Source organism: Enhydra lutris, unplaced genomic scaffold, assembly GCF_002288905.1.
Source record: "Enhydra lutris kenyoni isolate GAN:26980312 unplaced genomic scaffold, ASM228890v2 scaffoldscaffold39, whole genome shotgun sequence".
NCBI lineage: Eukaryota > Metazoa > Chordata > Mammalia > Carnivora > Mustelidae > Enhydra > Enhydra lutris.
The window spans coordinates 20,507,447-20,533,769 of record NW_019154123.1 but is presented as its reverse complement, the minus strand read 5'-3'; positions in this window follow the sequence as shown (position 1 = coordinate 20,533,769).

The following is a 26,323-nucleotide window of genomic DNA, read 5'->3' as shown; positions in this document are numbered from 1 at the left end:
CCCCCCCCCCCCCCCCCCGTCACACCTTTCTCTCTCTTTGCGTGACAGGGGCAGTTTCCGGTTCTACCCTTTTTCCTAGTTTCGCCTCAACTGCCGCCTTGCACCTGCATCTTCTGTTGTCTGTCTCATCGTGATCAATGCCGATGAGACGAGTGGATTCTTGGTCTCAGGGCTGAGGTAGTAATTGCAGGGGATTCTCAATTCCTCTGTGAATTTTCCTATCCTACTTATTGTTGCTGCTGAAATCCTGCAAATCCCGGGAGAATGACTCTCCTCCAGTTCAGCCCCTCTTGTGTGTCCCTGAAATGCCTTCTTCTCAGAGCTGCGTGTTAGACCAAGTGGGCATTTGGATGGAAACAGAACAGTTGCCAAAGTGTCACTGGAAACTGTTCTTGCTTGCATTATCATTTTCCCATCTTGTGTTAGGTGACTTGCTACTTGCTACTTTGTTTGTTTTATGTTTACCTACGTAAGTAGGCAAATATTTCTCAAATATGTATTCCTAGAGTTAGTCAAATAAGTAAGATAACCTGAAACCTAATACAAAAATGTGTATCTGTTTAAGCTTTTCACTGCCAAGGACCACATAAACCAACTCAATTAATTTCTGGAGGAATTATATCCAAGTTCTCCAAGAGTAATTATTGATTCACAAAATGCTCCTTTTCAGGAACATAATTCTGAAAAGACAAAAAAATAAGATTTGAAGTAAATAAGCAAGAAAATAAAAGAGATTTGGATCACCAGAATTGGATTACTGAGATTCAGCTTGGGAATTGAGGACCTGTCTATTAATAATATCCCACAATAACTTCTTATCCTGTTTGTTTTAAACTGAAGAGTCTCCATGGGATCCTCAGAGTGCGTTGTAAGCCTATTTGGGGTGAACATAGTAAGACATACAGGCAGCAAATAAAGATTAGAGCTCTGCAAGGAGAGGGCAGCCCCAGAGTGTTCCTGAGCTCTGAGGCCTGGGACAAGGAGGAGGACCGTCAGTTTCTCTGAGTGAGTCAAAGTCTTGTGCTCATAGGTACAGCCCAGCACTGAGGAAACTTACAAAAGAACATGGGTTATGAACTGAACATATCCCCCCAAATTCATACACTGAGGCTGTAACCCCCATGTGACTAGATTTGGAGATAGGACATTAAAGAGGTACTTGAGGATAGGTCCCACAAGTATGGCCTTGGTCTCATAGGATTCATGTCCTTATAAGAAGAGGAGGAGACACCAGGGATCCGCATGCACAGAGAAGAAGCCATATGAGGACACAGCAAGGAGGCAGCCATCTGCAAGCCTAGGAGAGAAAAGGCCTTAGGAGAAAGGAAACCTGCCAACACCTTGATCTTAAACTTCCAGTATCCAGAACTGTGAGCAAGTGCATTTCTGTTTGTGCCACACAGTCTGTGGTGTTTTGCCAAGGCAGCCTGAGCAGACTACCATGGTGCTGAACACTTTTGTCCATCTCAGAGAAAACAAGGATGGTAGAGCTGCCAGTGGGGCATGGGGAAGGTGCAAGGGGTGGAGGGGCGGTGTGTGGATAAGGAGGAAAATTTACATCTTGCCATTTTCTATTGTCTGGAACTGTCCAAAGAGTTAATGGCTTGCTTATGGAAATAATGAGCTTCCTGTCCCGAATTTTAAGTTAGCATCTGCTTGATAGAGATTTTAGAGCTGGACTCTTAAGCATCAGCCAAGGGATTCTTGACTAGGGCAGTACATTCTCTCCTGGGTGTGTTTGGAAGTGAGTGGATGTGTGTGGGTGAGTGGCTTTGGCTGCTATAATGACCAGGTAGATAAAACATATCTAGGTAACCACATTTCTTTGAAGATTCTTCTCTAATAACAGCAAATTCAAAGGTCAAGTCTGTGACTTTTCTTTTTTAAAAGCACCTTTTATTCATGAATGAGAGCACAGAGCTACAAATGGAGTCACTCAAAGGCTGTGGTACACAGTGCTTCCACATCTGGTCCTGTAAAGGAATGCTCCCAAACTTGCTGAATGAAAAAACAATTGCTGCAGTGTTCATTAAAAAACCCAATTCCCAGGTCCTGTCCCAGACAGCCTGAATTGGGGTCTCCCAGAGAGGACTTGAAAAGCTCTGTGTAGGTTTCTGAACCTGGCTGTGTACTGGAATCATCCAGGGAGTTCAAAAAAGTCTGATGCGGGGATGCTTGGGTGGCTCAGTTGGTTAAGCGTCTGCCGTTGGCTCAGGTCATGATCCCGGAGTCCTGGGATGGAGCCCTGCATTGGGTTCCCTGCTCAGATGGGAGCCTATTTTTCCCTCCTCATCTGCCTCTCCTCCTGCTCATGCTCTCTCTGGCCCACTCTCTCTCTCTCTCAAATAAATAAATAAATAAATAAATAAAATCTTAAAAAGAAAAAAGTCTGATGCCTGGACCTCACTCCCAGAGACCCAGAGGCCTCTGGGTCTCATTCCCAGAGACTGGCATAGCTGGTCTGGGCTGGGGATCCTTTTCTTAAAGTTCTCTAGTTGATGCTCCTGGGTAGTCAGAGCTGAGAACCGCTGCCCCAAGTGATTCTTATATGGAATCACAATGGGCAATGTGTTTGAGGAATTAAGTGTTCATCAATAGTCTGATTGGTTGTTAGCACAGGCAGGTATGACCTGGGTGTAGGATTAAGGAGTACATCTCTTCTGGAGAATCAAGAATATTTGGGCCTAAGTTTGACTGGTAATAGGTACCTGAAGTCATCTGCACAGCAACCAGTGCTATATCAGGCTTGGGGTAACTGGAGTGGAGGGTGAGAATGAGGGGTTGAGGAGAGATGCTCTCCAGTAAGGAGGAGATTTTTATCACTGACATTGTGTACAATTGCGGGTGCATAGTGATAATAGAAAGTAGGCCAGTGTTTAATTAGCTTCATTATTGCTTTTTGAAAATAAGCTTTTAATTTTGAATAGTTTTAAATTTACAAAAAAGTTAGGAAGATGATACAGAAGGGTTCTGTATACCCTGCATCTATTTACTCTCTTGCTAACATCTCACCTATGATACATTTGTTGCAACTGATAGATCAATACTGAAACCTTATTATTAGAGTTCATATTTTATTCAGATTTCCTTACTTTTTACCTAATATCCTTTTTCTGCCCCAGAATCCCACCCAGGATACAATGTTAAAGTTAGTTATCATGTCTCCTTAGGCTCCTCTAGAGTGTGACAGTTCCTGATACTTTTCTTCTTTGGCTTTTGGTGGTTTTGAGGAGTACTCATCTGATATTTTGCAGAACTTCAGACAGTGATCCCTGAGAGAAGAGAAACAAATGAGGTAAGCCCTAGGAATGTTCCAGTTTACTGTTTGGAGTTTCTAGCACAGGAAGGAGAAACACAGTCCCATAGTCTTCCCGAGTTGAGGAAACAATTCAGAGTTCAGGGAGACCAAATCTACAACAAATCTGAGGGCAGCGTACTACAGAGGAGAACTCTGTGGAAAGAGAAAGCTCGAGAGAATGCAGGAGATTCTTCTTGCATCTTCAACTGAATACTGATCAGGGCATACGAGTGAAGAGGCCATTTGAGCCCAGGAACAGAGCCACTGGAAAAAAGCAGGGAGAGCAATCACTACAGCTCACACAGGGCCATGAATTGTTTCGGCGTCCACCAGCCAGAGTGGCAAAAGTTCCAAACACTTTGGATGTTGAACAGTGTTCTCCGAAGATTATTGCTTACATAGAAGGGTTAAATTATTCCCAGATTGAGGGTGTATTGGGCTCACTGAAGGAAGCTTAAAAGCAAACCTTGAAAAAAAGTCAAATTGTTTCCAAGAAATGTAACAGTGTCTGTGAATAAATACGAGACCTATATAAAGGAATACAGAAAAATTCCTGTAATTAACAACATAAAAATCATGTCTGATATCTCGTAAAACCTTATCAGACACGCAAAGAAATAGAAAACTATAATCCATAATAAGTAGGAAAACTGATTGATTAGAAATAGCTCCAGAAATGACACAGATGATAGAATTAGTAAACAAAGATAGATACTCAGACAACTGTTATTAATATGCTCCATGTGTTCAAGAAGGTAGTGGAAAATGTGATGAGGACAGGTATGAAAGTTTTTTTTAAAGACCCAGGTTAAATTCTAGAGATAAAAATGCAATGTCTGGGGTACAAAATACACTATATGGTATTAACAACAAAATAGACAATGCAAAAAAAAAAAGAATAAAAAAAGAGGTAAAAAAATTTTATAAATTTTATAAATTTTAAAAATTTAAAATTAAAAAATTAAATTTAAAATTTAAAAATTAAATTTAAAATTAAATTTAAAATGTAAAGATTTAAAAATTTTATAAATTTTTATAAAATTTATAAAATTAAAAATTTATACAAATTATTTTAAAAATTATAAAAATTTATAAATATTATAAAAATTTATAAATATGTAATAAACATTACATAAACAAAAAAAAGATAGACAATGCAGGAAAATATTAGTAAACTTGAAGACATAATAGAAAGTATCCGAAATGAAACACAGGAAGAGAAAAGATTGAAAAAAAAGAAGAGTATTGAGTAGTGGGTCAAAGTCATGTGGCCTGGTATATGTGTCGCTGGAGTCCCAGAAAAAAAAAAGGCTGAGGAGGGCAGAAAAATAACTGAAGAATTAGCAGCCGAAAAATTTTCTAAAAGAATGAAAGTTACAAGCCTGCAGTTCAAGATGTTTACATATGGAGCTAGTTATGGTGTAAAGATGAAGATTCTGGACTCAGGAATAGTCAGTTCCCAAGCACTTTTGCGATGTCTTGTCTGTGTGCCTTGGTTTACTTAAATGAAGCTTCAGTTTCCTCATCTGCAAAGCGGAGATAAAAATTGCACAAAATACTCATTTTTTTCATGGTTTCTAACAGAAAAATATTTGCGACAACTTAAATGTCTCTCTGTGAGGCATGGCTAAATTAGTGATGGCACAGCTCTAGCATGGAAGGGTATGCTGATGACAAAAAGAGGAAGTCTATAAGAACTGGTGTGGAAAGGTCTCAGAATACTGCATGTGAAAGAGCAGATTGCATGGTATGATTTCATTTAGGCATTCAAAAAGCTTGTAGAGACAGATGCATATTCGTATGCAGGTACACACGGATGGGACTGGAAGGATGCTCAGCAACTGGCCTCTGAAAGAGAGTGAGGCACGAGAGACGGCAAACCTCTTCCATGTTTATCTCTGTAAACCACTGCCTTGCATACATTGCTCACAGTGATTGTGAGATAATTTTTGACAGAGGGCACACAGAAGGAGGATGGTTGTGGGAGTGTGTGCCCTGGCTCCCCGTGCTGGAGGGTGGAGGATTCAGGCAGCGCTTAAAGATCAGGTGAGCAGGTGACAGCGGGAATTCAAGCAAACCACTCCCCTGCCGAATATCCTCCTGTGACTCTCTCTTACCTGCAGAATAAAATCCAAGTGCCTGAGCGGAGCTCACAGGAGCCCATCAGGTCTGGCCCTGCCTGATTTTTCTGGGTTTATTTCCATCCAGGAGCACCTGAGAGTTCTTGCCCCTCTTGCACACTGGCCTACTTCTGGTTGTTCTTCTGTACTTGGTTTATTTTAGTACATTGCTTCTCTGTTCTCTCTGTCCCTACCCCTGAAGAGTTAACCACTCCCTCCTGTGCCCCCTCTCACCTACACATACCTTTGGATTGGCATTTATTAAAATGTAATTTTGCTGTGCAATCACACGTGCATTTAGACAAAGGGCGCTGATATCTAGAGACGAGAAGTCCAAGATCAAGGTGTCAGCAGGTTTTGTTTCTTCTGGAGCTTCTCTCCTTGTCTTGCAGATGGCTACCTCCTTACCTTGTCCTCTGATGGTCTTTCCTCTCTGTGTGTGCACTCTGGTGGCTCTTTCCTCCTCTTAATAAGAACATCAGTCACATTGGATTAGGAACCGCCCTAACAGCTTCATTTCAACTCAATTACCTCTCTAAAGGCTCTATCTCCAAATACAGTCACATTCTGAAGTGCCAGGAGGGGTTAAGGCTTTAACATATGAATTTCAGGACAATACAATTCAGCCTGTAACAGAATTGCTGAAAGTCTCAGAAGAAAATGCTCACTTCATTTTGGAGTTGGTAATATTAATAGTTGGTCATGAATAGGCGTTAAATAGGTAAACCTGTGAAAAGACATATTTAAGACAAAGACAATTCAAATAAAATCACACAGCTAGAAACTACACATGCAGATACTGTTCAACAATTTTATAGGCTGCAAACTAAGGTAGTGAGACCATCATCATTGTATGTATTCCAGAAGGAAGATGGCTGCATTGGGTAGGAATCATGTTCCATGACCTCTTAAGCCCCCCTTCATTCTACATTACTCAGACCCCAGACGGCAAGACCGAGCAATAAGATAGAATTCAAATCCAATCTTTCCTAAGTGAAATGGGAAGTGAAAAAGAAGCCCTCCGAAAACCAGAATGGAAAGTGGGAGACACTGATGGGGATTGCCCACCCAGGGCGGGGAATACAGACCAGCCAGGGGTGAGGTGGGCTTGCTCCGACTCTTGGCACACCCCTGGGAATACCACTAGCTCCTGTGGTCTTAAGAAAGAAGGCTGGTTGCAGATTTTTGATGTCTTTGTCCTGGCGCCCGTGAGGATTGAGCCCTGCACTGAGATCTTTTTCTGTCGCTCCTGCATTGCCTGGCTAGTGTGGTCCTTGGAGGCATGTGCCTTCTGACTATCTGCAGACGTACATTCTTGCTCTTCCTATTCAGAGCCACACTGTAAATTGGGATGAGATATCAGATGCCCATCGCCCTTAAATCTATCTGTGTTAAGCATCTGTACTTTGGAAGGAATGTTGGAGCTGTTGGGATGCAGTGTGCAAGAGCCAGGGCTGCTTATTATACAATCCATACTGATTCCCCACCCACTTTTCTTTTTTTTTATTGAACTGGTTACTCAGTCATACTAAACATGGAATAAAGTGAAATAAATAAATATATAAAACTCAGAGTGCACGGAGTCTTTTCACTGTCAAGCTGGCTCAGATGTTCTCAAAGTTTATCAGAGAGCTTGGTTGCCCTGGTGAAAATAGCATTGTGCAGTGAAACAGAAAATAAGATGTCATGGCAAACTAAACATCTTCACTTTCTGGACAAATATCTGAGTTGACTGGACCATAGAGAGAGGCCTAGGGAATGACCAGATTGGGGACGCCCAGCTTCCCTGCCCCATGCTTTGGGCCTCTCTGGGGTTCAGGTGAGCACCGACACCTGGCTCCTGCTAAAGGTTCTGACAACTTATGACCAGGTCAGGTCTATACTCTTGTGGCTCTTTTGTTTGTTTTGAAAGTGATATTTAGTTTGCTGTGACATCTTATTTTCTGTTCTACTGCACAGCGTTATTTTCACCAAGGTGCCTCCCTCCCTCCCTGATAAACTCACTGGGACTTGAGATCTGCCAATAACTCCCATTAAAATACATGGGTATTAAAATCTTTCTGTACTATATGTTGGCTAGTTGAATTTAAATAAAAATAAATAAAATGGAATCATTGTGTGTGTGTGTGTGTGTGCGTGCGTGTAGAAAGGAGAGGATGAAAATAGAGGGGAGGGGAGGGAAAAGTCAAGTCGATCTATATTCACTTATTAGCTTGTTATTTAATCTGTATACAACTCTTAGTTAAAAGTGGGGATAACATTGCTACTAACATCAGGTGGTCTGTTATGAGGATTTAATAAAATACTTGAATCATACTAAGCAATCTAGAAGTAAAATCAAACGAGTATTGGCCATATGGAGCCAATTAAGTTAAGTGTTAACTGTATTTTATTATTTATAAAAATGTAAGGGGGAAAGAAGAAGAAAGAAGAGAAGTTTTAAAAATTAGGAACACATTGGAGACAAGAGAGAAAAGACCTTATATCTTTGCCAAGATTCTATGAAGGCAAATTCACACATTTATTTATTCTGTCATTCAACAAATAAGGGCAAACATGTATGAAACACTAATAAATGTAGGTAATGCAGGAAAGTAGTCTAAATTGTTGGTACTCCACTAATATCACCATGAGTCCTTTACCGTTTTCTTGCATGCTAGTTCCTCGGATACTTTCACCCCTAATAGCTAGAACCTGGGCCTCTTTGTCAGAGGGGTTCCCTCAGGGACCTTAAAAGCCACTTCTTTAGAGGCCCCAGAGAGTCTAAAGTGCTTGAGGATTTTCGTCCCTTTGGGAGCAGCTCTTGAGTGAGGGATGCCATCCTTGCGTGTCCCTTTTGTTTTTGTTGGTTCCCCTTCCCTAGTCCCTATCTATTTTTTTCTTGAGGATACATCCTAATGAATCATTTCAACATGAACTCTTATCCCAGGCTCTTGTTTCTTGGGAATCTAGCCTAAGGCAAGGACGTCCCCAACTTACAAACTGTTTCCCAAAATAAAAGGTTTGTAAGTCAGTTTGGAAGTAAAACAATATTCTTTTGCAGAAAATGTGTGAGAATCATTAGAATCCCCAAGGCTTCTTTAACTAATTATGTAATTAAAATACTGAGCATTTGCAGAAAAATGCTGCATAGAACTTTACTGCTGCTCTGCTAACAACAAGTTGTGATGTGGGGAGAAAGTAAACAGGAGCTACAACACCAAAAAGCAGTTTTCCTTGAGCCTCAGTTCATGAGGGAGTTTCCAGGGATTTCCAGGAATATGAGAAGTTGCTAAAACTGGCTCTTTTTTGCCCAGTCTTTCTTTCCTTCCCTTTGTGCAAATGCACCACAGTTAAGTACCATTCTTTCCTTTCAAAGCAATGCAGGATCTTTCTGAAACAAATCGTAGAGGGAGCAGGAGGCCTGTAGGAGGACCCTGTGGGAGGAAGGGAGGAGGAGAAGGATGGGAAGGTACTCTTAGGACCAGAATAGGTACTAAAAAAAAAAAAAGACAAAAAGGTGGAAAGGGATTTAAAAGAATGACTATAAACATGGGGAGAGAGGTGTAGAGGGAGGAAATCATCAATCAATGCAGACAGAGAGTCAAAAAAGAACAGTTCTATGTCCCCAGGTAGCCACCGTTGGAAGTTATGGAGAACTTAGGAACAAGGAGAGAAAAGTGTTCTGAGAGGCAGGAGGAGGATTGGAAACATTTTCCTGGATACCTTTCCTCTCATTGCCTTCCCTTTTGTGCTCTAGTGCTTTTTCTCTTTCAATGGATCCTGTTCTCCCTGTTCCAAGATGCTAAAGTTAATGTAAAAGAGTTTTGAGTCACTTTTCCTCATGGGTTCTTAAGCTCTTTTCAGTTTATCTGGCAGCCAACTGTCAACACAAAAATCAGTCTAGTTGAGACTGGAAGAATCATGTAACTGAGCCAGCCCAGCACGATTTGCCAGTCCACAGAATCATGAATGACCTCAGTTGTATTTAAGTCCTAAGTTTTTGGTGTGGTTTGCTTTACAACAGAAGTATCTGATGTAGTATCTGATACAGTATTTTAATGATAATGCATTCATCATCATTAAAAGAATAATAATGACAATGCAAATTATGCAAAAGATGTATTAATACTACTTGAAAGTAACATGATTATAGTATGAAATGAAGTTTTTAGCTTTTCATTTCTTTGTTAGTTCTCTAGTGTCTATAATCAGCTCAGTCTTTCATTTAATCACCAGTGCACACTTAAAGACAAAGGGTTTAGGCCTGACTTCTGCAGCTGTGGAGAGCCCTGATTAATGGCACTGTGTGGTTCAGGGTCAATATTTACTCCTCAGCCTTCCATCTAGATATTCCTCATGCACCGTCCCTTGTGTCAAGGAGGGTCCAGTCAGAAAAGGAGAACCACATTCATTATTTTAACAGAGGGAATTTAAAATAAGGAACTGGTTAAAGGTATTGGAAGACTTAAAAGGCCAAAAAGGAACCCTATAGTAAGAAGCCACGCACCCAAAAGTTAGGAGAACACAGTGATAGAGGTGTAACTGATTGAAACTAGACACTGGGAGGAACATTAGGAGGAACACTGGGAGGAACACTGGGAGGAGCACTGTGGAGGAGCACAGCGGAGCTCCTCAGAATGAAGAGGAGAGGCACTACCTGGATAGTTCTGACACTTGCATATGGATGTAATGAGACTATGTCTGGGAGTGCTGGAAAAAGCTGGAAACTGGACCCGACTGCTCCTGGAGTGAAGACCCATTGCTGGGCCATCCTGATAGAAGCAAGTAGCAAGCAAGCAGGAAGGAACAAGTTCTGTTTCTTCCTGCCTTCCAGGCTCCCTTTGAAGCTCTTATCCTGAGGACTTAACAGGACTCATTCGTTTAGGGCAAAGGAAAGTTATACTTTCCAGAGTTCCAGTACCAGCATCATAGAGCAGGATGGAGAAGAATGGGTTTGGAGCTAAGATACAATAGTTAATAGCTGGCATTTCCCATCTTTGTCTTAAAGACTCCCTGAGCATGGCATTCTTCTCTTTTCTCTGTGCCCACCTTGGATGTCCCAGAAACATCAAAATCGGCATCAAAACAGCAAAATCTCAAAGCACAAAGTTGATGCTTAGTAACTTTTGGTTGAATAACTAAATATGAGGCTATAGAGCTATTTTTTAAACACTTCTTTAAGGTCAGATGCTGTACTGAGCATTCCTTACATGTATCTTCTTTAATTCAACAACCATATAAGGAAGGAGATCATATCTTTCTCTCCTTCTGTCAGTCAGGAAAACAGAAATCCATCTAGGTCTTTCAATTAGAGGAAACTTAATATGGAAAATGTGTTACAAAAGTAAGATCTGGAGGAACAAAAAGGGAAGGCTACGCTACTCAGAGCCCATTGGTGTGTACTCACTACTGAGGCTGACAGAGCTCTACTGTTGCATTCATGTGCTGGGAGAACCACACGGCTGCTGCTCAGCACAAAGTGCAGGTGTCCTGCCCTCCACTGCTGATACAGCCACTGCCTCAGCTGCAGTGACCACTGCCATGATTGCAGGGACCTGTGGTTACCTGTTGTTGCATCCATCATCACTGTTTCACCTGCAACAGCCTCCAGCACCAGTGTGGTCACTGCTAGATCCTGAAGCAGAGAAACAACTCCTCTCTTCCACCTGTCTTCTAATCTCTGGCCAGCCCTTCCTTTTGCTGGACTTTCAGAAGTCAGCAGGCAATAGAGTTTGGGAAATGTAGTTTTCAAGCTCCTGGTCCTGGCAGTATATAGAAGAGTATAGAAGAACAAGTGTGAGACTGAAACATTCACCCTTTTGGCTACTGAGAATCTGCATATACTTTTTAAAATTTTCACCAACAATATCAACAAATTCATGCTTTCATTTAATACAATGGACTATCTCTTATATAAACCAATATACTTTTACTCTCTTCCCAAAGGAGAAATAGAAAGTTCGAGTGGTTATCCATTTCTTGTACTCACCTCAGTTGGCCCAATCCAATGTCTTGCTCATCTTCCTTGGTCTAACAGCCTTATAATCCATTTTCGTGTATACTTCTTAGGGTTTGCCAATATGAATGAACAAAATCTTGCAATTATTTAGGCATATAAGTCTTCAAGGCCAGACATTAAACTTTTACCCTTAGAGTTGTTGGACTCTGATACTAGTAACAAGTCTGGTGGCCATGAAGGTTGGAGAGAGTGAATTTTGAGAACTGCAACATTTTTTAAAGCAATGCCTTGGGGTGAGGGTCTTCTAGTCTTCTCAGGTTGGGGAGAAAGGACTGTTCCCAGCAAGGGTACGTGGGAGATCAGGAGTTTCACACATTTGCCTTAGTCTGTCCAGATGACCCGCTTCCAATTCTCAGGGTCCCACCCACCCCTTCCAAATCAATCCTCACACTGTCACATACAAAATCTGATTAGCCCCTGAACTCAAATTACATTGTAACTCTCCAACCCGTAGGATAGAATTTGGGGACTATATCCATCCTGTGGCTGAAAAGACAAGAGATTCCTTTAGGGCCATCAGAGAAGCTCTCTGGTTCTGTGATCAGAACTTGAGCTGAGAGATTAAAGCCCTAAGCTTGTCATTCTCTTTCTGCAGTGTGTCCAGAAAAGTCAGACACAGACATCCCAGCCATGGTCTTACAGTCATCATATCCCACCATCACACCCACCCTGCTGTTATGGTGATCACTACCATTCTTGCAATAGCCCATAATTACCCTCTGGGGGCCTCCATAGCAAGTGTTGCTACAGGAAAATGACCCTCTTTTCCTATTGCTTTTAATCTTCCCCCAGCATCTCCCATTGGGAGAGACTAACCTACATGCAGCTGGCATCAGAGACAGAAAATAATGTCATAGGTAGGTTTCCTCCTTTGGCAGTACAGAATAGAACTAGAGGCCAGTTGTTGGACTGAGGGCCAACTATTTATTATCTCCATATTAAAGATGAAGAAGCTGAGGCTGGGGAGCTTGAATAACCTATCCCAGGACATAACAAACATAACTCATAACAGAGCTAAGACATTCTGATCTCTCTAAACCTAAGTCTCTGGTCTTTCCGTCATACAATATGTTCCCAGGAACCAATTGTCAGAGAGTCTGAAAAGTGACAAGAGTTTGACCATTTCCAGCTTTCCTGCTCCATTTTATATTCACCAGTCATTGCTCCGAACTGACATCTTGCACATGTTGATTGGCCTCCTTGTCATCAGTGACGGTTCAAATTTTGCAGGGATGGAGAAAGTGCAGTGGCACACTAGAGGCAGCCATAGTGTTGTGGTTAAAGTCACAAACTGCCTGGGCTGGTAGCTCTGCCCTGTGACTTATAATTTGTCTAAACTTGAGCAAGTTATGTAACATCTCAGTGCCTCAGTTTCTCCATCTGTATAATGGTAATAGTACTCCCTGCTTCACATAGTTGGTGTGAGGAATAAAGAGTTAATCCATGAAGAGCTTAAATAGTAGAATCTAGTTGTTGTTATTATGATGTTTCATTGCATGTGATTTCTAAGAGACTTCTAAAGATGGAACATTATCTTCAATGTCTTTCTCAGAACCAACTGTGTCTACTAAGAGCTCTCAAGAGATGCAGATCCTAAAACTCTCCTCAAAGTCAATGGCAAGGTTGTGTGAGGGAGACCCAGGTGTTCCCAAAGACAGGAGAGGCTTGAGGGAGAAGGAGGCCTGGAATGAAGGTAAGGGTCCACCATTAATGAGAGAGCCCAGGAGGCCAGTTGCAGCTGTGGACTGAGGCAAAATCTTGTGCCAACCTGGGAAAGGAGAGTCAAAAAAGTTGTCTGTTTCCTGGGGAAGAAGAGGGACTCTGGTATTGGGTGCTGTAAAAAATAAGGCAGAACCAGGAAGAGAAGCCATATCCCTCAGCATCCTGGCCAAGGTATGGTCTGGAATGAAGGGCTGTGTGAGATCTCAGACCTCTAAGACTTAGCCCCTGGCTGTGCAAGTCTAATCCTATGACCCTGGATTATAGCTGGCATTATTATAGCTCCTTTATTTCTTATTTCTCTCTCTCTCTCTCTTTCTTTCTAGAAAATGCAAGTGAGTGGGGGCAGGGAAGGAGAGGGGCAGAAGGAGAGGGAGAGAGAGAACCTTAAGCAGGCTCCACACCCAGCATAGAACCTGACCCAAGGCTTGAGCTTACAACCCTGAGATCATGACCTGAGCCAAAGTCAAGAGTCAGACACTTAATTGACTGAACCATCCAGGCACCCCTCTTTTTTCTTTATCTCATTCAACAGCTATTCATTAAGCAGCAACATATATGTCAACCTGATTTGAGTTCCTAATACTATCCCCATTTTACAGATGCGGAAACTAACATGCAGACAAGTTAGATAACTTGCCTCATCCCACAGGAATATTTATCGGAGAATTCTCATTACCCCTACAGCTTACTCTTCCATAGCCGTATTCTCTTAGGAATCCCTAAGTCTTCATTTGTGTAGCAGAAAAAGTAGGAGTGAGGTCAGGTTCCTGCAAGTTGTGTCACAGCTACTCAGGCAATTGACCAATGGGAAAAGCATTAGGTAATGCTCTTCATTATCAAGGAGAACTCTTGCTGCCTTTAAGAAGTTTGGTCTGAACACATTTTGTGTGTGTGAAGGACAAGACGATGTAACTGGGTTTCCTGGAAAATCTGGTGGACTCTGCTTTTGACCCAATAGGAAACCTGAAATGCACCAAACTTGCTGTGAAAGGACATGCTGCAGTGGATTTTGGCTCAAACCCTAGTTCTACGTGAAGGAAGGGGTGCTACTTTGTCAGTTCTGTGTCTGTTTTATTATTCATAGTACCTGGCTGATTGTGCAAGATAGGGTTAGGAAGGTCAGCACAGCATTAATATGTTGAATTGGGAGATGGCATAGACTGGAGATGGAACCTGTCACACCAGAGTGATTCTTATTGAGGGGGCTTGATTTGATATTAATATTAATTTGATGTTTCTTCCCATCTTCAAGAAATTTGTCTTACCCAGATAGGAGAAAGCCTGAATGCCAGCCACATGCAAAGTAGTAAAGTATGTTGGATTTTATGGTGGGGGTGGGGCGTTGGGGGCAAGAGGAAAGAGGACCGGAGTGTCTACAAATCTTTAGTGGAGGCACTACGATGGATGTTTGGGGAGGTATGTCTGGAGCCTTTAATGGGAATTAAACAGATTCCACATTTCTGCCCAAATGTATTGGGATTCTCAAAAGGATTCTTAACCCTATCCATCGATCATCTGAAGAAATTTCTGCTTACTGTGCAGCAGGCAGGCTAACATGCTCCACAAATCCAATTTGTATACTTGCCAGGTTAAATTTGACATTACTTTTAAAGAAAAAAAAAAAGTCTCCAACTTGCACATACACCAAAATTACCTTGAGAGCTTGTTAAAACAGATTGCCGGGTCCTACTGCACAGTTTCTAAATTCAGTGGGGGTGGGGTGGGGCCTGAGGATTAGCATTTCCACCTGTTTGCAGGTGCTGCTGGTGCTGCTGGTGCTGCCTGTCTGGGGTTCATAATCTGACAACCACTAGCCAACACAGATGAAAGTTTCAGCCAGATGAGTTATGAGATCTGTGTGATGCTGAGTGGCTGTTCTCACTAGCTTTGCCAATGGATGAAATTTTGTTCTCACTCGGCTGCTGCAGCTAGGCTGGTGGCAGCAGCACTCGGGCTTCAGCAGTGAATGGGCTCATGATTTTGAGGCTGGTGGTCAGCGACTGATGCCAGTGTTTGTCCTGGCAGACACAACCCAGTGTCCCGGCACGAGGTAAGCTTCCCGAGACCACTCTGGGAATTGGCAGTTGCAGGACCCTGGGGACCTGATTAGAAACATGCCTTGCTGCTGCTGATACAAGAAACCCAGGTGTTACACCGAGATTCAAAATTGCTTCTGGAGTGTGAGCTTCCCAAAGGTAGGGCTGCGTCCCTTCACATCTGTATGGCTAGCACAGAGCCCGGGAGGGAGTGGGCACTAACTAAAGTTTTGCTGAAGGAGGTTGCCCCCATGTGTGCCCCTCAGGCCAAACCTTAGCCCTGTCCACACTGCTGGGCCTGCTGAGATTCAACAGAGCTGGCCTCTTCTGGCATTAGAAAGCCAACAAGTCTGTCATCAGAACCACCAGCATCTGGTTCTCTTTTTCTTTCAGCAGTTCCAGACATTCTGCCTCCCCTCACCCACAACAGTTATATTCCACTTATATCTGGTTCTGGTCAATGGTCTGTTAGGAGAAGTAACCTGGGTCGCTTCCAGGCTGAGGCAGTGAAGAGCCCTGTATGTCTTTCCAAGCTCTCTCCCTTCCTGGCCAGTGTGGAGGTCCTGCACTGAGATGGCCAAGCCTCAGATGAAAGCAGTCTGGATTGTCAGAGCACCACACATAGGACAGCTGCCCTGGACAGTTTCCCGATTTGCTTGAGTGAGAATAAAATTTGCTGGTGTCGTGACCCTGGGATTTAGCTTTTCTTCAGGAACTTGAGATTTTTAACACCTGGTACCTTGTTTTGAATTTCTCTCCTAAGGGCAGATAATGCCTTCCGGGTTTTAGATTCAGCCTGAGATTGGAGCTGGTACACTTTGCCTGCTCCACCAAAACTCAGAAAACAATGTAAAGTCATCATTTGTCAGGTTGTGTCATGACTGCTTCCGTGTGAGGGAGAATGGGACTCAGTGTGACGCTTCTCCTCCCAGATATTTGAATATTATAATTTCTCCCTTTAATTAGGGGGAGGAGTCGGGGAGGAAGAGTCAGGGAGAGGGAGGAAGAGGCAGAGAGAGAAGAGAATTTTCTGTGGATTGAAGAAGTTTTATGCATTGTGATCAAGTGGAAATGTGGGGAGATTTGAAGGGCTTAAGGAAACTTCTTAGCAAACTTGATATACCTCTCTGTAAGTGTTGTCTTGAAGGCAGACTTGTTATAAAAATAAAAGAGGATACCATGTTTGACCCCAAACCAACACATATTTGTTTCCTTCTCCCCCATCCTGCAAGTTCGTTACTAATCCAACTTTCCAGATGAGGTTACTTTGCCTTCGACGTGATGTAACTTGTCCAAGGTCACAGAGCTGGAAAGTAGCCCAGCTGGAATTCCACCTCTGTCTGTCTAGCTCCATATGCACCATTTTCCCCATACTTCATTTTGGCAGAAGTTGCTCATCTTAGGACAAAACCTAATAGCCCCCAAGCATCATTCTGTGTGTAATGCCTGGAAAGGGATGCAGCTGGCATATCTTCCCAGGGTCCTGAACCTGCTTGGACTGAGCACAATCCCTCAGATCCCTCCCTTCAGCTCCTCCTTTGACTGCTGCTCTCTCTTCCCCACTGACCCAGAATGTGCCAGGACAAGATTCCCCTTTCACTTCCCTCCCAGGCCAGTCCCTTCTATCTGCAGCCCAAGGCTTCAGTGCTAGGACTCTTGAGGAAATGTTCCAACACAGTATCCTGGCATACTGGGAATGGGCTATAGTATACCTATACTGATTACTGCTTCCCTTCACTCCAGCTTGGGACCTGGAGCTCCCCCACCACAGGGTTGCTTCTGACATGAGCAGCCTCATCTACTTCCCTCAGCATGCTATGCACACTCTATCATCTCCCTGTGCCACACCTTCCGAAAGGCTGGGGAGTGCTACCTGGGAGCACATTCTACCCGCTGAGAGGAAAAAGCTGGTAGAGACTGTACTGGGGGAGAAAAGAGGTATAATTATGGGATAACAGAAATAAAATTCTTATACATTAGAAAGTGCTATGAATGTTTACATTAAAACCAGTGTGTATAATGACCTTTTTGTGCTTTGTATCTTGCTCCCTTTCAGTTAATAGCATGTTGGATTGCTTTCCATTATAGCACTTGTAGACTCACCATGTTCTTTTAAATAACTACCCGTGGCTCATCCTTTGTTTGTACAATATTTTACTTGACTAGTTCTTATTGATGGATGTTTAGGTTGTTGCAGGTCTTCTTTTGCTACTATAAATAATTTTGCAATGAACATCCTTACATACATGGTTCCCTTTTTTTTCTTTTTTGTCCCCCTATTTTTGGAGTTCAGATATCAGGTAAATTCCTAGAAACGTAATTGCTAAGTCAAAGTGTATGTTTGATTTGAATTTTAATAGCTATTGCTATATTTAAAGGCTTTAAAATGTAGATAGTCCACCTTACTAATCTTTTCCATTATGGTTTATGGGTTTTGTGCCATGCTTAAAAAGGTCTTCCTTCTACAAAAAGTTTCCTTCTAGTGCTTTTATGGCTTTATCTTTTTAATGTTTAAATCTTTGCTCCATCTGGAATTCAAGTTAATGTAAGGAATGAAATAGAGATCAGGTTTTATTTTTCCCCAAATGGCTAGCTAGTTGTCCCAACACTGTTTATTGAATAATCCATCTTTTTTTCTTGCTGATTTGAAATGCTACTCTTACCATGTACAAAACTCCCACATGCATTAGATCTTTTCTTTTTCAATTTTCTGCTCTGCTTATTTAAATCTTCTATCTAAACCTGTGTAAGTTTTGATTACTGTAGCTTGATTATGTATTTTAATATGTAGCTGAGTTAGTGTCCTTCATTACTCCTCCTTTTCAGAGATTTTCTGGTGATTCTAACTTTTTAAATTTTATAGGTGAACTTAAATATGATTTGTTGAATAAAAAATGATACAGGTGTTTTGACTGGGATAACAGAGAAGGTACACGTAGGAAGACTTCATTCATTAATCTTCCCATTCACTAGAAAGGCATTCCTTTCTATTAAAATATTTGTTGTAGCTTTTCTTCAGAAAATAGTAGTGAGTAGTTTTCCTCATTTTGGTCTTTCCCAGTTATTTCAAAATGTATTCCTTTTTGAGGGGATGGCAGTAGAAGGATGATTTTGGTTGAAATAGTAAATGGGATATTTTTCCTTTTGACATATTTTCCAATTGGGTATATTTGAATACAGGAAAACTACTTTTTATATTAACTTTGCAGCAATTCATCTTAATAAATTCTCTTACTATTTCTAATAGTTTTCAGTTGATTCTCTTGGGTTTTTCATGTGTGCAATCATAGAACCTAAAATCATGCCACTGTTTTTATTCCAATGGGAAGTCTTCTAGTGCTTGGATATTAAGCATAATTCTGGCTTTTCAAATATGTGTTATTTTGCACATATGTATTAACATACATGTGTACATATATATGTACTTATACACACATGCAAATATACCTGCATATTAATCAAGTTAAAATTTCTGTTTATACTTAGAGTTTCCATTTTGTATTTATATTGAATTTTACCAAATGCTTTCCTTACATTTATTGAGATCATCACTTTGTTTTCCTTATCTGACCTACTAATAAAATGAATTATATGAAAAGATTTTCTAATATTTAGCCCTTCTTTAATTCTTGAATGAATTCTACTTTCTGGTGGATTTTTCACTTAAACAGTTGCTATATTCTATTTACTAATATTTTATTCCAGATTTGTATATCACCATCTATAGAATGATTAGTCAATATTTCATTTTTGTGCTATCTTTGGCAAGTTTTGATAAATCTTTTTCTAGCTCCTTTACTAAAGGAGTTTGGAAGCATAGCAGTCTTAAAAGGGCATATCAGGAATGAAGAAAGGTGTATATGTGCCGTTTTAAGGAGAAGTGTATTTTAAGAACAGGAACCAACAGCCTGGGCTGTGTGTGTGTGTGTGTGTGTGTGTGAGAGAGAGAGAGAGAGAGAGAGACAGAAAGAGAGAGAGACTGTGTGAGTGTGTGTATGTTAGTGTGAGAAAGTGTATGTTGAGAAAGTGTGTGTGAGAGAGCACACATGTCTGAGAGTGTGTATGTGTGTGACAGCATGTGTGTGAGTGTGTATGTGAGTGTACTGAGAAAGTATCAGAGTGTGTGAATGTGCGTATGTTTGTGTGTGAGAATGCATGTGTGAGTGTGTTGAGAAAGTGAGTGAGACTGTGTATGAGAGTGTGTGTATAACCCATCAGGGGCAGGGCTGCCATAAGTGGGCCAGAATCAAGTGAGAAAGGCTGTTGTGCTTCTTGTTAAGGATAGAGGCTGTATTTCAACTGACCTGAGATCTCCAAACTCCCCTCTAATTAACCCTCTATCAATTAAAAAATTTGAGGCTTCACCCTCAAATGTTTATTCATTTACTTACATCGTACTTCTGTATTTAAGAAACCTCAAAAGAAGACTTTTAATATTTATATAGTCCAGTGAAATTTCATATAGTATGACGTCATGTCTCCCATGACTTAAACACCATTGAAAAAATTATAGATAATTTTTTGGCTAATATGATAGTTTTACCCTTATGTGCCAGCCAAAGTTATAAGATACTCCTGGAGTCAGGTTCATTTTAAATGGTAATGAGTATAAAATTATTACTATAGTCTTTTTCAACTTTATTTTTAATGCCAACTTCTTGTCAGATCTTTGCCACTGTTTTGACCAGGCATTATGGCTGCTGTTGAGCTTGTCCTGGACGTACAGTGTCCATTGACTCTGTCATTTCTCATTGTTCACAGGTGCTTACAATGTTAGCAATGATGATCCAGTCCGTACTTCTACTTAATTGGGAACATGTGAACACATAACACAGCTGACGTGTCTGATAAGTAGAGGGTCCATGAGGCATTCACTTGCTTCCATCAGGGAACTAAGAGAATTCTGTGTAACAAAGACCCTGTGACAAGTGAACCAGCAAGGGTGCCAGTGTCAGCCCATAAATTAAAAGGTAAATTTATTTCTTATACTCTTAGATTAAAATTAAATGTAGATAATTGGTAATTCATTCTGAACCTATGGAGATAATCTAGTGGAAGATTCTAGTGTTTTCTTTCAATACCAGTGAAGAGAGCATAAAGAGTGCCTGGACCTCTCTCCAGACTTGTGAAAGGTCCATCACTTGCACCTTGGCCGGCACAACCCTTCACACATGCCCTGAAGTAACTAGTCTTTCACTGGCCCCACAGGTCCTATCCTGGGAATCTAAGGCCAGCTGACCTGGATCAGCAGCCTAAGCAGATTGGGGCAGATGGTGTCACCCCTGCAGCAGCCCCATTTTTGTAGGACTAGGAAAAACTGCCCCAGGAATGTTGCCAGACCATTGCCCCCATGATGTCCTGCCTCCTGCTGAATTCTGCTCACCTGCATCTGGGCTCCCTGCCCTCTTGACAATTCTATTTTACTGGCACTGTACGTAAAGGTGACATTAAGAGGAAAATTGAGGTCTTCTGACAGCTGCTCCTCCAGAGGTATTTTTGTGTTTTTTGTTTGTTTGTTTTTGTTTTAGCATTTCTTAACTGTACTGTGACCAGAGGTCATGAAATGGGAGAATTTGCAAAAGGGAAGATGGCTACAAGGCCAGACTTAAGAGCAAGCCACCAGAGATTCTGCTACTTGCAACCTATACAGCTTTGAGCAAGTTACTTAACTTTTTCAAGCCTCAGTTTTCTTATCTGTAGAATGGAAATAGCAATGTCGTGAGGATTAAAAAAGACAGGCCTTAAAAAGCTCTTAGCATACTAAGTGCTCTGTCAACCTTAGCAGATTTTAAGCCAGCATGAAGGTGACCTAAAGCGAGCACTGCCCAGGCTGGTCAGAGGGGTCACCAGGAAGGGGTGTCAGCCTCTGGTCAGGGTCATAGCGTCCTTATTCCAGGATAGCTAGGGTGACAAGGTCAGGGAAATCTAGCCACCTTTGTTCAGTGAATTATCACTTCAGATCTGAGGGGCTGTTTCTTCCAAACATCCAAAGCTCCTCAGTAGCAAAGATGTTAGTTGTATTTCTTGGGTGCCTGGGTGGCTCAGTGGTTTGAGCCGCTGCCTTCGGCTCGGGTCATGATCTCAGGGTCCTGGGATCGAGTCCCGCATCGGGCTCTTTGCTCAGCAGGGAGCCTGCTTCCCTCCCTCTCTCTGCCTGCCTCTCTGTCTACTTGTGATCTCTCTCTGTCAAATAAATAAATAAAATCTTAAAAAAAAAAAAGATTTTATTTATTTGATAGAGAGACACAGCGAGAGAGGGAACACAAGCAGGGGGAGTCGGAGAGGGAGAAGCAGGCTTCCTGCTGAGCAGGGAGCCTGATTCCGGGCTCCATCCCAGGATCCTGGGATCATGACCTGAGCTGAAGGCAGATGCTAAATGGCTGAGCCACCCAGGCACCTCTGCATTTCTGATCCAACTAATGAACCAGTTCATAGTTTTATAATAATTCTTCATGCAAAGCTGCTTTTTAATTTATTTATTTGACTAAGAACTGAGTGTTGTATTTTCCAATAATGAAAAAGAAAAAAATTGGGGATGGCTTGGTTTCTTTGTAGAACAGCAAGAGATACTTATATTTTCAATTTGAAATAATTCTTTATATTTAGTTTTACAGTAAATAAGAGAAAACCTTTTATTGGGCTTCATGATAGATAAGAGGCATCAGGTGTCAGAAGTTAAAGAAAACTGTGTGGGAAGAAAACTTGAAACTGAGAATATTCTACTCAGGAACTGACTGTTTTCAAATATGAATGGGGCAGGCTGCTATTGTTCAATTGCCACATTGGCACTAACAGTAGAACACCAGGATTCTACGGGAGCATGGTCTGAATACACTCTGTGAAAATCTGTAAGTTTTTCATGGTCACTACATATTTTTTCTATTTTTTTATTGTGATAAAATCTACATAACAAAAGATTTCCATAATTTCACAATTTAAACGGGTATAATTCATAATGTTGGGCAACCATTCTCACTATCTCGTTACAGAATTTTCCTTCACCCCCAGAGGTAACCCTGTACTCACTGAGCAGTCACTCCTCATTCTGCCTTCCCCTTAGCCCAGGGTAACCACTAATCTGCTTTCTATCTCTATAGGTTTGCTTATTCTGGGTATTTCATAGAAATAGAATTGTACAATTACTATGTGTTTTCAAAGCCTTAATAACTCAAGCTGCCTTTTGTTAAAGGTGAAGAATTATGTACTCTTTCTCCTAAGACCCCACCTAAAGGAATATAATACATCAACCCACAGGGACAAAAAGATTGTGCAGAAGATAACACCGAATAGAGATTTCAATACATTTTTAGATGCTAGAAGGTAAATAGGGAAGACACAGTGCGAAGTATGCATCAAACAGAGCCACTTTGTCCTCAGAATTTCAGAGTGGGGTCTAGGATGCCATGGAATGGGATGAGGTAGGGGACGAAAGACAAGAAATTAACCCCAAAGATGAGCACATACCAGTGAATTCCAGTCACCCATTGCCCACTACCTTACTTGCAGAATGTCAGTGATCATGTGTCTACTGCACTGTGAAGATCAGAAGTTTCTCTCTAGTGGCCTATTGAGTGACACTTAGGGGTGTCCCAGCGACCCTGCTTGCTCAACCTGGAGCACAGACCACCAGTTAGCAAGCCCTGCCCTGGAGACCCTCAGCTTCCAATTATCCTTTTATCACCACATAAGTATGAACAGATGGCAAAGAGTCACCAGGCATTGAAGAAGGCTTCCAGCAGAAAAAAAAAATACTTTTTTAAAAAGATTTTATTTATTTATCTGACAGAGAGATCACAAGTAGGCAGAGAGGCAGGCAGAGAAAGGGGGGAAGCAGGCTCCCTGCTGAGCAGAGAGCCTAAGATGGGACTCAATCCCAGGACCCTGAGATCATGACCTGAGCCAAAGGCAGAGGCTTCAACCCATTGAGCCACCCAGGCACCCCAGAAAAAAAAATACTTTATCAAAAAAGAAAACAAAATCTAGGCAAGATGAGTTACTCAAGGAATTGAAAAATAAAACCAAAACAAACAAAAAACCCCAAACAAACAAACAAACAAACACTTTGGTGTCCAAATTGGTATTCTAATTAGTATCCTCAAAAATATAGGGGGGCGGTGCTCCTGGGTGGCTCAGTCGTTGAGCATCTGCCTTCGGCTCAGGTCGTGATCCCAGGGTCCTGGGATCAAGCCCCGCATCAGGCTCTCTGCTCGGCAGAAAGCCTGCTTCTCCCTTTTCCATTCCCCCTGCTTGGGGAGTTTCCTCTCTCACTGTATCTCTCTCTGTCAAATAAATAAATATATAATCTTAAAAAAAACATAGGGGAAGATGGCCATGAATAAAAGGAACTTTATTTTTTTTAACTTTTTAAAAAATCTTATTTATTTATCTGACAGAGATCACAAGTAGGCAGAGAGGCAGGCAGGGGGCGGGGGGTGGGAAGCAGGCTCCCCGCTCAGCAGAGAGCCCGATGCGGGGCTCGATCCCAAGACCCTGGGATCATGACCTGAGCCAAAGGCAGAGGCTTTAACCAACTGAGCCACCTAGGCGCCCCTAAAAAGAACTTTAAGAGAACAAGAATGGGGTCTTGGAAATGAAAAATATTACTAAAGTTAAAAATTCAATAGATGTTAGAACATAAAATGGAGGAAATTTCCTGAAAAGGAGAGGAGAAATAGGTGAGATTGAAAGTTAAGAACTATTGAGGATGTAATCCAGGAGGCCCAACATTGGATCCATAGGTGTTATTCTGAAAGGGAACCCAGAGAGAATGGAGAGGAGAAAGTTATTATTTTTTTTATGCAAGAAAATGTTCCAGAGCTAAAGCATGAAAGTAGAGACATTTATTTTTTTATTCTTAAAAATATTTTATTTATTTATTTGAGAAAGATAGAGACATAGATAGCAAGAGAGAGCACAAGTGGGGAAGAGAGGGAAAAGCAGACTCTCCACTGAGCAGCAAGCCAGAGGCAGGGCTGGATCCCAAGACCCCAGGGATCATGACCTGAGCTGAGTGCAGACACTTAACTGACTGAGCCATCCAGGTACCCCAAAAGAAACTTGTAGTTAAAATCCCACTAAGTATCTAAAATAATGAATTTAAAAACAGCTAACCTTAAGGCATATTATCATGAAATTTCAGAGCCTTTGGGATAAAATACAACCCTAAAAACTTCTGGAGCAGAAAGAAAAAGAACTACAAAATCAGAATCAGAGGAATCAGAAGAATCAGAATGGCATCAAACTTCTCAGCAGTGGGTACTACACACTGGACGACAGTGGTCTGATGCCTTCAAAATGGTGAGGAAAAATAATTTTGATTTAGAATTGTACATGCAGCCAAAGAATCCATCCAAATGGGGAAGAAAATGTACACATCTCGTACATGCAAAGATATGAACAGCCTCTTGCCTTAGAATGTGCTTGAGTAGAACCGGGTATGAAACCAGAGAAGGAAGTAACCAACCTGATATGGGAAGCCCTAGAATCAACTCTGCAGAAAGGAGCAGGAACTTTTCAGAAGAGCACTGGGCTGCAGGACAAGATGGTAGCTGGTGCTGGTTGGAGGGAAGACCCTGAGTAAGGGGTCTTCAAGAAAAAGGAGACTTCATACAATGTCCAACATGATGAAGCATTTGGAAATCATGTGGTTATGTTGATGCCAGAAAAACACCAGGAAATCAGGAAGGCAACTAGAAACACCAGACAAAACATAACAAACAAACAAAAAAAACTATATATAAAGAGAGAAAAGGTAGTCATGATACATTCTTTTGCTTTGCAGAGGATGTATTTACTGTGTCATAATGCTGTAAACTACCGATTATGGATTTAACAAAAATAGTGAAATAACTATATTAGGAGGATGTGGACAGGTGAGGAGGGGACAGCCTAAGAGAGTTAAATAGCTATTAATCTTACCACCATAATCAATAGATAATGTCAAGAGTGGATAAATCAAGAAACAGTAGTAGAAGCACATTATCTGGAACTATAGAAGTAACCAATAGAAGAAACAGCTTTAAAAAGTTAAAAATCCTGGCATCTGGGGAGCAGGAAGAGAAATGGGGAGGACTAGGATAAAGGACCATTGTTTTCTCTATTTTTAAAATGCAATTTTAAAAACCGTGCATGTATTACATTGATAAAAATAAAGCAAATAATAAAAATGAACTCGAGCTGAGGTATGAGAAAAATATGTAAATGGCATTCAGAAGCCAATTTATTTGTGATTAAGACAGCTATGCTATACAACTGTAGACAATTTTTTAAAATTTCGAATCCTATGACAAATGAAAAATGGCTTCCTTAGAAAAGAAGATGAACCCGCAGCCAGCAGAAATGAGCTTCTATCCATTTCCAGAAGAAAATTCATTGCTCAATATGGGAATACATATAGGGTGTCTCTATCAACCTACAACCCAAGTTGTTAAAGTTAAAATTTAACAGTTTTTAAAACTTTACAAAGACCATGAAAAGCCTTCATAACACTGTAAATTCCAACCTGGGTGGAGGCATGAAGTCCACACAAATTCTGGCTTCCTTCAACTTCAAGTAACTCAGCATGTAAATCCTTAGGAATCAAGATGAATCTTGAGAGTGAAATACTTTTACCTTTGTAGAAAAAGCAATTGAGCAGCATGTAGGTCAGTAAGAAAGGGATTCTAAATTCCACTCAGCATGTATACCCAATATGGGCCCAAAAGGGCTTGGGGCTGTTGGAGAAGTTGCAAGTGTTGGATAAGTCGGGCAGGAATAGATGCCCCTCTCTGCCTGAGTGAGCCCTTAGCTCCAAAACATTAAAAAACTACAAAGTGTGTCACTCAGCTCAGGCTGCCACAGTAAAATAACACATGTTGCATTGCTTAAACAACAGAAATTTATTTTCTTACAGTCCTGGAGGTTAGCAATCCAAGATCAAGGTGCCAGTAGGTTTGCTGTCTCCTGAGGCCTCTCTGCTTGGCTTGCAGATAGCCATCTTATGTTTTCACATGGTCTCTTCTCTGTGCCTGGGCATCCCTGGTGGCTCCTTCTCTTCCTATAAAGACACCTGTTTGATTCGGGCCCACCATTATGCCTCATTTTACCTTGGTACCTCCTTAAAGGCCCTATCTCCAAATACAGTCACATTGGGTGGTTAAGTCTTCAG